The sequence below is a fragment of the Papaver somniferum genome, chromosome 1 (assembly GCF_003573695.1).
Source record: "Papaver somniferum cultivar HN1 chromosome 1, ASM357369v1, whole genome shotgun sequence".
Classification (NCBI taxonomy): Eukaryota; Viridiplantae; Streptophyta; class Magnoliopsida; order Ranunculales; family Papaveraceae; genus Papaver; species Papaver somniferum.
In genome coordinates, this window is record NC_039358.1 from 113,832,617 (window position 1) to 113,846,121 (window position 13,505).

Genomic DNA, 13,505 nt, shown 5'->3' on the forward strand with positions numbered 1-13,505 from the left:
ATTATTCAAACATTTTGAACAAGGATATTGTCTCAAAAAGTCCGGTAAGAATCTGAATAAATTATCTATGTGAAATCTGTCATTTTCACATGTCTGGGAATCCAATGTATTTGTTTGATTGTAAACCGAAATAATACCAAGGAATTAAAGCATTGCAAACGGCAATGTGATTGTTGACGCTAGCATGTCGAATATGGGTTCATTTATTAGTACTTTGGGTTCAATATATAATCATACATAACCTAACTCTTAAACTGTATATTCCTTGTTGTCGTTGTACTTTCTTACGTTCGTTTATATACATCTAGCATAGACTATATAGATATCTGCTATTGTGTACCGATCAGTTTCCTCAGAAGATTGTGTATATCGGATGATTCAGATGGATTTTGTGGTGTCATATGATGCAGAATTATGACATTGGTACAAAGAGCATTGCAACTCAGAAAGTTGATTTACATTTATTTGTTCCACATTATCTTGGAAAAGTGGATTATTAAATGTCAACTATGGGGAGTGATACATTGGATCGATGAGAGGTTGTACAAATCATCCAAGAGGAACCCAAAATTTGGAAAATGTTGTCGCAAGAGAAAGGTAATACTACCAATATTGCTTGAAGCCCCAGACATTGAGAGATCAATAGGACCGAGATGATACACGGTCAAGGTTATTCCGATGCAACATCTAAGAATATAATACTTCAAATACTTTATCAGTCTTGATTGCAAACTGAATAAGATAGAGATGGATGGTAATGGTCAGAAAATATTTTCAATAAACAGATAAATTTTGCAAATCAATGTAGCGTTAATATCCAGCGAGGGAAAAGATCCATTCTATTCAAAGATATTTGTATATGATCCTAATAAAGCATTAGATGGTCGTGCGGAAAAATAAATCCCCAGCTGGATAAAGATATTCTTGGAACTATTCGGGATACTCTCTCACGTCATAAGGTATTTTCCACTAGGTGTTCTCAGGCGTACGAGACTTTGTGTAATGTTAGTCCCACCGAGAAAGTTGTCGAAGTTATCCTTCACTACAAAGAATCTACTGATGAAAGGCACTGCAATTTTCCAACGAAATATGAAGCTTCGGTTATACTACCAGGCGAGGGTTCTGAGATACTTATCGCGTGATGTATTATACTTTACCTGAAGGCAAGTATTTGATTTTCCCGTATATCTTAATATCACAATGCATACTTTTACCCTGCGTTAAGTTTTGAAGTTTCCATACGGCGAGTTGAGTTGGCATCCTGATATGTAGCAGCTGGATCAAAGCACATGAAAACATACAACAAAAAGATCAACTCTGAAATAATTTCACAACTTCCGTCTTTTACAAGGGTATTACCCGGTGAATGCTTGGACATCAATCGAGAATTATCGTGTGTATTATCTTAAGAAAAATCAGGAGTAATTTACGAGAAGATTTTCACAAAAAATATAAAGGCTCGATGGAATGTTGGCTGAATCTCATTGATGAAGGTAAGCCTTATGTTTTTCCATCGACTTCTATTGGTGATCCTAGGCATTTGTTAAAGATATATCAAGATTCAGTGACCGTCAGAGGTTTAACCATCATCCACATATCTTCCTAATAATGACCGCTAATGTAAGTTGGAAAAAACTAAAGATGCGCTTCTTTCCCATCAATATACTTCAGATCGTCCTGATCTTATAGGTCTTCGAGTTGAAGAGAGATACATTTATGAAGAAATCAATGAAAGGAATGTGTTCGGTAAATTTTTTGTAAACATGTTCACGGTTAAATTTCAGAAATGTGGTTTACCACATATGCACGCTCTTTTATTCAAGAATGGTCCTGAGATTATTTGTAGAACTGAACACGTTGCCAAGTTAGTTTGTTGATAAAAAAAACCGATCCAGTTTTGTTTGAGACCGTTAGGAAATGCATACTACATGCTCCATGTAGTGTGGAAACATGCATGAAAAATGAAAAATACAACAGAGGATATATGAAAAAACATCTAGAGAATAAAAGTATGCATGAAGGTGGATATCCAAGATATTGTCGACGCGACAATTGGAAAGAGTTAATTGTCCGAACATTGTTGTTTCTTATAACCCATATTTGTATAGAATGTTCAACTAACACGTCAATGTTGAGATATACGGAGATGTAAGGGTTGTTAAATACATATACAAGTTTATCTACAAAGATCATGATTATGCGAAATTAGTTGCCGACGAATGTGACGAGGTGCAGAAGTACACTGATGCAAGGCATATTAGTCCACCTGAGATGGTATGGCTATTAACTCATCTTCCCGCTCAACAAAAAAAATTGTATGACGCAACTAACTAACTAAACAAACTTAGTACTTCTGCAGAGAATTGTAGGTCAACATCGATGGCATACTTTGAGTACGATTCTTAGAATACATTGCAAGGATATACTTGATAGATCCATTGCTAAAGAATACATTTATCAAGAACTTCCACAACATTTTTGTGTGGGACAAGAAAAAATAAAACGTAAGGAAACATGATTTTTCTATTGCAAGGATATACTTTGTCAGTCCAACACAAGTGAACTACATTATTTGCTTTATTACTAACTATTGTAGCCGGTGTAAGCTCATTTGAAAACTTCAAAATAGTCAGAGAAGTGATGTTCAGAGCAGCATGCATTGCGCTTTAAATTTTAGGAGATGACGGGGAATGGTTTATGTGTCTACAGAAGGCATCAGGGATGCAGATCGGAATTCAGCTAAGAAAACTTTTCAAAATTATCCTTTGTCAAATTCAGTCTGGCATTTTGTGGTAAAAATTTGGACTATACATATGTGACGGTCCACATTTTAAACTACACATGAGATATAACATTCAGAGACCTAACAATGAGTAGGTACTTCATTTTGGATAGTGCCTTTTGCATGAGCAACTACGTGAATCTGGCAAGTCTCTTAAGGATTTCGAAGATATTTCAATGCCAAAATTGACTAGGAGTGATATTGTTGGCGACAACTCACCTGGTGGTATTAGTACTTTCAACTTGCAGTGCATGATTCCAAAGTCGATAAAAGTAACATGAAGTTGAATTCAGGTTAATCACTGGCGTACAATGTCGTGATTGTTTCCGTGAGATGTGGTGATGATAAAATATTTTTTCTCAATGGAAGTACAGGGAAGTGGTAATAAATTTCTATAGAACACAATAGCGTCAAGCTTCCGCCGAGCTGGGTACATAGTTCTGACTGCTGCTTCGCTTGGAATTGCTTCACTTCTTTTGTTGGATACCTTACATCGCATCCAATGTTTAAGATTCCCACAAAAGTATCTAGAAAAAATGTCTATGGAGACAAAAAACATGATCCACATCCATGCAACATAGATTCTGCGTTGAAGCAGTAGATCAAACACATCATGATATTAGGGGTAAGAAAAGACCTTTTGTTGGAATTACCTTCGTTCCGAATTAGTTGCCAACATGAATCCATCATTCCATTGTGTAATTTAAAAATGTTTTTTTTTTGTTATTTCTCTATTTGGATCTTCAGTAACGATGATTGATTTAAAACTAATCAGAGATAAATATTGATGAAACTAAATCAAGTTATTGATAAATTTTTTCGGAAAAATATTTTTGTTGGAACTGTGTGCCTAAATATAGGCTGATTATTTGGTAACGATATTATAGAAGTACGGGTGCCTTGCAATGAAATAAGTTATCTATTGTGTAATTGACTAAGTTGTAGTATTTTTATAGAATTTGGAAATACTATCTAAGTTATAATATTACTTAATGTATTAAGAAATAAAGTATGTAAATTTAAAGCTAAAATGAGAGGTTGAGCTGGGGCCGTAAGGCCACGGTGATATCTAGTCATAATTATAAAAAAAGGTGGTGTTTGTCTCTTTGTCACTGTAATAAAAAAAAGGTGGTCTTTGACTTTGAGATTTGAGAGTCATTAGACGGACAGGATTTGACGGGGACCCTGATCTGGCGGTCGGGATTGTCCTAATCGAGCTATGACTTGGACGGCTGGGAAAGGGTCGATTCTGTTTTGGCTAATTTAGCCCGTATGTATCGTATCTTTTTGAGGTAATCTCTTTTTTCTCAAAACCAAGAGCAGAGACTGAAACCCAATTGAGAAACCTAACCCTGCTATTTTTACCTCCTCTTTTCTCTTCAACCTTGCCACCAATTTCTTTCCCGTCACCTGTTTACCTTCATCTACTTTCCTTCTTGAGCAGCAATAGTGATTCAGTCAAATACATCATCAGCTTCTCTCATACTGGGCAAGTCAGCTGAATAACATAATGCGGTGGTCTTGAGTCATGAATTCAGATAATTGTGGGTTTCTATCACTGGCAAGGAGAGATTTTGGTGATTGATTTTGTAATGAATTCAGAATTTGGAACCTAGGGTTTCATTAATGAAGGTATTTTTTTCTTTTCGTTTTTCTCTGATTTAGTTTGCCAGAAAGAAATGGGTCTCAAATCAAGGTTCTGTTGATCCTCAAACAAAATCAAAATTCTTGGTTTTTCTAATTTCAGTGTTTCTATTATTATTTTGGTGTAATTTTAATTTTATAATCTTCTTCTGAATTGGTGTTTGTTATCTCTGATTCGGAGGAATCCTTCTTTATTAGTTATTTGGGATTCAATTGATTAGGTGTTGATTACCTCTAATTTTTGAATTTGGGTTATGTAGGTTTGATTTGTAGAATAAATATTTGACTGGACTGAAATTACGACCATTGCTTTGATGGTAACCTATTGTATTTGTTAACAGAGGTGGTGTGGCATGAATGAATGGTGTGAATTGTATAAACTAAGACAGTGGAAAGTATGTTTTCTTAAATTCAAACCTCTAATTTCTGATATTTAGAGTAGTAATCAAGTTGGACTTAATATTTAATGTGTGTTCGTTGTTTGTAGAGTCCAACTTCAGAAAATCTCTTGGCCAATACAAAGTGGAAGGCTAATGCAGGTGATCATTATCAATCTTTACTTTTCTTTTCAAGTTTTGCATTGATAAATTTATCTCGAAAAACAATATGATGTTTTTCACATTGCAGACGCACGGAAGAAGTACGTCCCATAAGTCATTGGTATACTTTCACGTTACGGTTACACATGGAGTAAAACCAGTGAGAGAGAACTGTTATTACGTCTGGTGATGTGCGATTACAGCTCACCGGTAATGCTCTTCAGGTCTTCCTTGCATAGATTTTAATGCTAGATGCGGTGGTCTTGAGCCATGATTTTGAATCCATATTCTAATCGCATTTGTGGCAGGTAATTACCATGTTTTTGTGTTTTATCAGGACCAATATCGATTTAGTACTATGAATTGTGGATAATTAAAGCATGTGGCCTTTTTTTTTCATTGTCTATAATTACCATATTCCAATCACATATATCAATATCCAAGGCTTAGTCAACAGATGCAGCAATGATTATCCTTTGATAGAACCACCTTAAACTGTTCGATTAAGATTCAGTTCCATGCATTGTGGATGTAATTTAAATTTGAGAAAATATCAAGCCTCTTAAAAATCTTAAGATCTTAAATCTTAAGTATCGATTAAGCTTTTGAGTTGTAGGTATTTGACTCATTAAAAATTTGTTGATACTGGAATTGATAAGATTAAATTGATAATTGAGGTTTCTGTCTTCAGTTTAGTATATAAATCCCACCTAAAGGAATCGAATAGATAATTTTCAAAAAAAAAATTTATGTACTGTTAAGTTTCAGGTGTTGTGGTTTTTTCCTTTATCTTTATGGTCTTTTCCTTTATCTTTAATATGTGCAACATTTTTCTTACAGACTGTCGTCTCTTGAAGTCTCTTATAGGGTCATCAATGTTATCTTAGCTGTGGCATATTTTTGTTGCAGGGCAATGGGGATCATCTTCGAAATATCTGCACTTAAGCTGTGGATGTTTGCAATTCGTGTTCAATGTGACTACCTTTATGCAAGGGGCGTCACTTAGGCTGACTTTTTTTTATGGTGGGAGTAAGGTGAATGTGGGTGTTACTTAGGTTGGTTTTGGTTCTTTATACGTTTTTTTTCGAATTATTGAGATACTCTTTTTTGTGGCTTTGATTTTTTTGTATCTGCAATTTTGTTAACGAAATTACAGATCTTTTGTATGGTTCGCAGAACTTCAAGAGAAAAATATTGTAGTTCTTCGAAGAGGTATGGATCTCACAGCAATCCTAATTTATCAATTTATATGATATCTAGGGTTTCGATGTTTGCATGATTTTTGCAGGAAATTTGGGAAGCTAAGTTTATAACATTGAAGAGTTTGGAATTGAACATTCAATCTGACATTATTGGTTGCTGGGAAGGTCTTTCTGTATCTAGCAACCAGTTGCAGGTATTTAGAATCAAACTTTCAATCTTTTCAGATAATTTTTATTCAAGTAATTCCATTGTATTGGTTGGTTTAGAGTTGAACCTCTTTCTTTCTCATCGTATGTTATCAATGCGGTTGATTGATAGCTAACCTTAGAATTGTCTAAGAACTCTAGACCTAGGAATTTTTTCTTCTGTTTTTCTGAGTGTTTCTTCTTTATTTTGTCTTCAAACTCCCACACTCAAGTGTGTTTGATTATTTGATTATATGTGTTTTGTAGATTTGTGGTAGTGAAGATACCAGAAGTATTGACACATCTTGGAAGTTTTTTTTATGGTTATTGATGCTTGATAGACAAAGGTAATTTTCTTTGCAATTCAATTCTTTTAATATCAACAGAATATTATGCTACTGCTGGGCATACAGTTTTTAAACCAGATTTACTATTGCTCTAATTTCAACTTAACTTTTGAGGGTCTGTTATGCTGAGTATCAAGAGTTGAGAAATTTATATAGATGCTTAGTTTCGTTGGGATTATTCTTATGGTCTTTTAAGAGGTTTCGGTTCTGGGTTAGAATGGAAGGTCGTTGCTATAGATTTTATGAAGTTGTGTTTTTGGCATGATGATTTTGAAATTGGGTCCTTAGGAATGTAAGAGTGAAACAGAAGGTATATGAATGATTGCATTTTCAGCTTTAAAGTGCTTTTTCCGCATAGGACATCCACTGTTTTTCTTTATGCTGGGAAGGACTAAGGCTTAAACTTGACTATGACCTTAAACTAAATGTGTATTTTGTTCAAGGTTTTGAGGTTTAAGGTGGTCACAACTATAGTTGTAATTGTAGTCTATAATTCTAGCTTTAGAAGCACATACAGATGTGTTAAGTGGCATGTTTATCATATCAATGTCATTAACATTCCGAGAAGTCCTTATGCAGTTTTTGCATAACATGCTAGAATCTAATTGACGAAGTTGTTTTTGTATTGCAAGGAGATGAAACTCAAAAGGTGGTTCCTAAAAACATTATTTGGAAGTTCGAGGTTAGAGATTCTGATATTTAAATTATTAGGTCACATAAATAATCAATTCTCGCTTATGGTGACTTTTTTTTTTCCCGTGTTGGGGTGAATTTCTTAATTTATTCATCGGAAAATAGTTTCTACAAGTTCATCACTTGATGGAAAATGAAGGCCTGTCATTTAGCCTAAACTAATGCTAGAGACATTTCCATCCACTTTGCAATTGAAGCTGCTGATTCCGAGGTATATAGATGAAGAGGTCGAATAGGCCTGCAACAAGAATTGGACCGTTTTGAAATGTCATTCTTAGACGTTCTTTTAAATTGCTTTAGGATTTTTGGAAGGTTCAAATTTAAGTTTTTGTTAGATGAGAAGAACAAAATCATGTACATTGTAGCGCTCTTCCACAATGAAGATCTCATTGCAACTTTTTTCTTTTCGTTAGGCAGTAAAAATATGGAAGATGATCTGGATAATCGCTACAACTCGAATTGGGATGCTAAATGCAATGGTCAAGGCCATCGGCGGGTTGTGTTCATTTATCCATCTCGAAGCTAGCACTCTATGGAGCAAGCACTCTGCTGTCTTGGTGGTACTAATTCAATCTTCATAGGTGAGAAATTTTTGACGACTCCCACCAATGAATTCGATGCGTAACAAATTAACAAGATGCGACCGCCTCATAGTCATAGTTCGTGTAATGATTTGATCGTTTTATTACAATAATCATAGTTCATGTGATAATATAACACCAAATTTTCAGGAGGCATGGGAACACTGGTGCCTAATGTCCTCTACGTGGGGACTATAGTTGTGGTTCTAAAATTGGCTTTTCAGGGCACACCTATCTTTTAGTATTCCCGTAAGTGCTTATCTTGAATTTTTGTTCTACTAGGTGTTCATGGAATAGTGGTTTATGTTCCTGAATTAAGTTAATAACCTATTTTATGTATGATGTATCTAGCTCCCGGATGAAGGTGAAGGAAATTGAAGGTACACCTCTTCTGGATGAAGATTCCCTAAAAGCTTTGCTCCGGCTCCTGAGGCTAGCACAGGTACCATTCAGTTTGAGTAACTTCAGTTTGGATGGATCTCGAGTTGTGTCCTGACCAGATACATGAAATATGTTATTGCACATACTACAAGTGGATCAACTGTTGCTGGAGTTGATGTTACTCCTCCTCCATCTTCTGCAACTGTACTTTCAACTGGAAATGGCAATTCAATTATGCAAGGGCTTTAATTGAGGTATTATGTGCATCTGTTTCGAGTATTTTCTGTTTTCTTAGGTTTTTTTTTTTTTTGATGAATTGATTCGGTTATTAAGGTTTTGTTGGGGGAGAATTAATTATTGATTTGTGTGACTGAGATTCTGGTGAAAATGCTACTGGAAGGTTTAACATAGAGTTAGAAGCCAGACTGATGAAATCCTTATAATTTTATTGAAACTTACGATCTTATAGGTAATTTTTTTTTCTTTTCTTGCTTATTCATGGGTTTTGTTCAAGTATTTTCATCTTATCCCATTATATATGCTCTACATTATCTATTTTTTAATGGGAAAACTCCTAGAAGTTTAATAGGAGCGAAAGGTCTATCACTTCATTTTCTACAACTGAAATCACGAACCAGAAGTTTTAAAACCATTTAGGAAAGGTTTGGAATCATGATGGCCCAATAATGAGAACTGTAATGTGGTATTTTTCAACAGAAGTCTAAACTTCTGATTGTTCTCCAATTGAATTTAAAAACGTTTCGTTGAAGGGGGGAGTTTTTTTGTAACATTGTCCTATTACGAGGCACTGGTATTCGAATCGAGGTCTCATTTATCGCTTCTTACAGATACTAGACAGTTTGAAGCATCTGCTCTGTACGACTTTTATGATGAGCACATACTGATTCGTTTTGTCTGTCATGTTTTGCAGATTCTACCAAACAGCAAGGCCAGCTGCATGACAGCGTTAGTTGAATAAAAGTGAGTATGAAAGAGCGGGCCAAGAGATTTTACCTTTCAACCATATCCGCATTTTTTGTTGGGATGGGCGTATCTCTTGGTATTGATGTATTAGAAGCTCCCAAAGCAGCAAAATATTACCACACTGTCTTAACTTCCATTCAGACTGCTGTGACGAAAACTATTATCCCGGATTGAGCAGTGTCCAGACTGATCCAATTGCTACAACTTTGGCTTCCTCCATATCAAGGTAACATTATTTGATTTGCGATAATACATACGAGTCTTCCATATGTTTGATTCACAATTAAATTCTATACGTCTTGCTTATTTTTAGGGTGTTGTGCGAAATTGTAAAGGTAGAAATATTTTTAAAAAATGTAGGTATTGTTTTAGTTCCGGTCAAATATACATGAATAGTCGTATTTATTTAGTGATTCTTACTACTAAGCTCTTAATGTGGTGCTGGATTGTAGATGGTGATTTGTTATTGTAGTTTGAAAGTGATTCATGGGGTTGCTTTTTCAAGCTTCGAACTTTATAAATTGAGGAGGTTGTTTGGCATACATCTGTATTGTCACCAAAGAAAAACCAAATATACAGCGAAAGAGCCCTGCAAATTCGAAGTTCTATTTAATTCGTTTTTTTCTCTACATTTTTGGTAATTGGTAATTAATATAGCTATATTTAGACAATAATTTTTGAAGATCACAAAAGAGTTGAAATTTAAATTTTGTACAGGATCAACTGCTGCTAAATAGTAGGGTCAATGTGATAGGAAGCATTTCGAACCTGTTGTACAACGGGAAGGAACCTGTTTTTCCAACATGTTTCACGGTAATATAGTTTTTTGCTTTCTTTTCTTATTTGTTTGGTTAGGCTTTTTATGGTTTTTACTGTTCTTTCCTTTCATGTTTTCTGATTCTAAGGGTCTGCTTATTCGATTTATACCAGTAAGATGTGTCAACCTTTTGCTTTTCCACTATTCATTTATGTATGTCGGAATAGTAGACTTGGATATAATGTCACTTGGGATCAACCAAAAAAGGTGTTGTCTGAAAAAACATATAATATTTCCCATTGTTGTAGTCTAATGGATCATAATTCCATTGTTCTTTTAATTGTTGATCATTTGGTTCTGCATAAACATATTAATGTCCCTTTCTCCTATTGCAAAGGCTGTTGTGGAACTAATTGTTTCAAAGGCACTAGGAGAATTATTGTTCTTTACTTTTAGAAAAGCTGAAATTTGTAACGTTATATTTATGTGTGAAGTTAGTAGATTTTTTATGCACTCTACTTACTCTACATCTAATCAGATGACTACATAAATGGAGTTCGTGTGTATCTTGATATAATCATGTACTTATGTTTTCTTTTTTCTAATGATTTTGTTCATTATGCTTATTTCAGGTCCCTAAAGGTCTTGAGCTGGATATCAGGGCATCGTAACAATAGGGCTTGGCGAGAAGGCAACGGTATATATTAGTAATCAATACTAGAATTTTAGCAATTAATACTAGAAGAATCTCCTTTCATGCCGAATGAAGAAGGTTTTGACTTTTGAAGATGCGCAGTTCAATATGGAATTAGTTCACTTCATTCAAGCACGTCTCGTGAAATCCTTTATTCAGGAGAATTCTCGGCCAAGTCCTGTTATAAAACTCAGCGTGGTGACATCCTTTCTTTTTCGACATTATCTATAATAGCTCATATCTGATTTTTGTTTCTTGGATAACTGGATGTCGTAACAGCTTTTGAGGTTGTTAATGTTAATGGCTGCATTAGCTAAACGAATTTGCATGCTTCAAAATCTGAAAATTTTAAACTGAGAATTTAATATTCTTGCTGGAACCTACTCAACAACTTCAATGCAGAAAGGACCACTGAATCACGTCCAGGTATTTATTCTTTTCTTATTATGGCATATGCAGTTCATTTAAAGCTCGATTTTCTAGCTGTATCTGTCCTATACTAAAGACCAGTCTTTTGAATCATGGATCTGTGGCGCAATGGTAGCGCGTCTGACTCCATGTCAGAAGGTTACGTGTTCGATTCACGTCAGGTCCAATTGCCGATATTTAACCGTGTCTTACAAATAGTTGAAGTGTTATTTTCTGTTTTTGTTTGAGATGTGCACTATTTAGTTTGTTATCTGGGCATGTTATATAAGTTGGTGAAGATTCTAAGAACATTGAGATAGCAGCTAGATTGGCAATAAAGAGGCTGCCCGCTTCTTTGTCTGCAGAAACTGAAAAAGTTCAAGAAGATCTAAGCAATGCCAACCATTATGTTGGCTTCAGTTTCATGGTGGAGGGAGGATGCCAAACAAGCGTGAATGGTATTAATGGAGAAAAGGTTTCTCCAAGTAATTAAGATACAAACTTATACCGCAGGTTCAAAATCACATTGTTTACTACATTCGGCCGTGGCCAGGTCCTTCCAACATCTTCTAATGTGAGCTCTATCCCATTTCAGTTTTATTTGTTCACCAATTTTTCATGACTATTCTTTATCGTTGATGACTTAATAATTTTTTACTGAGTTGAATTGTCATGATAGAGTAGACAGAAGGCTAAAAGCCAAGAGCAGGTAAATTTCCATCTTCTTCTTCTTCTTCAATAATCTAATGATTCCAATATTTTGTTAGTCTTTTTTACGTTTGATGCATGGAGTTCGTCTACTGCAAGCTTATGCTACTTACTTTTCGGGGTATGTGATGAGTTTCAGTGATGAGTGGTATTTTATTCTTTTGTTGCCAGCGCATTAAAGTTTTTGCACTGTCAGTAACCATTAGATGGAAAGGAGGGAAGACAAATGTTTTTGCCCAAGATTTAACTCAAATTGGGTTAGACTAGATGACTGATCTCGACATTTTGTTGACTCCCAGCAACTTCAATCTATAACAACTCAATAAGTGATAGTAAAGAAAGAAAATAAATTATAACAAAATCCTTTATTTCAATCGTTTATGAACTAATCCTAGGGAGATAAACTAATCAACCGGGCATTTATTTCAATAACGTGAAAAAACAAACCATAAACCGCAGGCTGGGGTTAGGGACAAAGCTAGCCCTAACCTAGCCACTAATCCTAAACACTACTAACATTAGGTTTGTGGTGACTAAGTTCCCTAATATAATTAGGTTTGCTAATCTAACTTATTTTTCTAATTAAATATGGCTAATATTAATGTAACATACACTATTTTCCAAAAGAATTCGTCTTACTAAAAACGATATTATAACATGGATATCTAAGTACCGGTTCTATTGAGCCCGATTAACTTACATATGACTAAAATATTATGAGAGGTTACGGACCGGTGGACAAAACAACATAAAAAAATCGATAGAGGTTGAGCCCCGGCGGTAGGCTGCAATGATTGGAAAAGTATATACAAAGAGAACAATATAAGTACAATATCACTTTATCACAGTATTATCCGATTGAGTTTTATGAGTCTACAAAAGATTTGGTTAAAGTTTATTACAATAGGATCATATGTATGAAATAAAAGAGAAGACAAAAATACGAGCTGACAAAGTTTAGACAATATAAAAAGTTAGACAAAGATTGGAATGGCATCACGTTTAGCGTAGAATCTCATGACACTGACGAAATCAACAATGCAGGAAAAAAATTCTACAACTCATCAAAAAAATCGTTTAGACCTCCAAATATTCAACACTCAATAACAAGCATAAGAATCACAAGATGGCATCAAAAATAGGATGTATAAACAAACATGATAACAAGGTTTACCGCTACATAAACCCGGAAAATAACTGATTTTCGTATGAGAACAGTTAGAGTTTGAGAACAATACAATGATAAATTTATATCTCCACAACAAGATAGTTCAAACTTCGGATCAAAACAGTTCAATAGATGAAGAACAGAGTGTTATCAATCAAGCAATGTTAGGTATGACACAACAGAAAAGAAACCTTACACACTACGCCCTCATATCCCTAATAGAAAATCAATGGATTCTAATGACAAATACGAGTTGGAACGGTATATACAAAGAGAACAATATAAGTACAATATCATGTTATCAAAGTATCATCCGATTCATTTATTGAGTCTACAAAAGATTTGATTAAAGTTTATTACAATAGGATCATATGTAAAAATGAAAAGAGCTGTAAAAAATACAAGCTGACAAAATTTAGATAATATAAAAA

At 34.6% G+C, this 13,505-nt stretch overlaps 1 long non-coding RNA gene and 1 other non-coding gene across 2 annotated transcripts; both read left to right on the top strand.

The window, feature by feature from the left end:
- Positions 1 to 8,391: 8,391 nt before the first annotated feature.
- On the top strand, positions 8,392 to 9,855 carry LOC113332055. The gene is made up of 3 exons (XR_003351304.1): positions 8,392 to 8,609; positions 9,287 to 9,565; positions 9,812 to 9,855. It is a non-coding gene; the product is annotated as an uncharacterized LOC113332055 (long non-coding RNA).
- A 1,458-nt stretch (positions 9,856 to 11,313) lies between these two features.
- TRNAW-CCA lies at positions 11,314 to 11,385 on the top strand. Its single transcript has one exon. It is a non-coding gene; the product is annotated as a tRNA-Trp (tRNA).
- Positions 11,386 to 13,505: the final 2,120 nt, after the last annotated feature.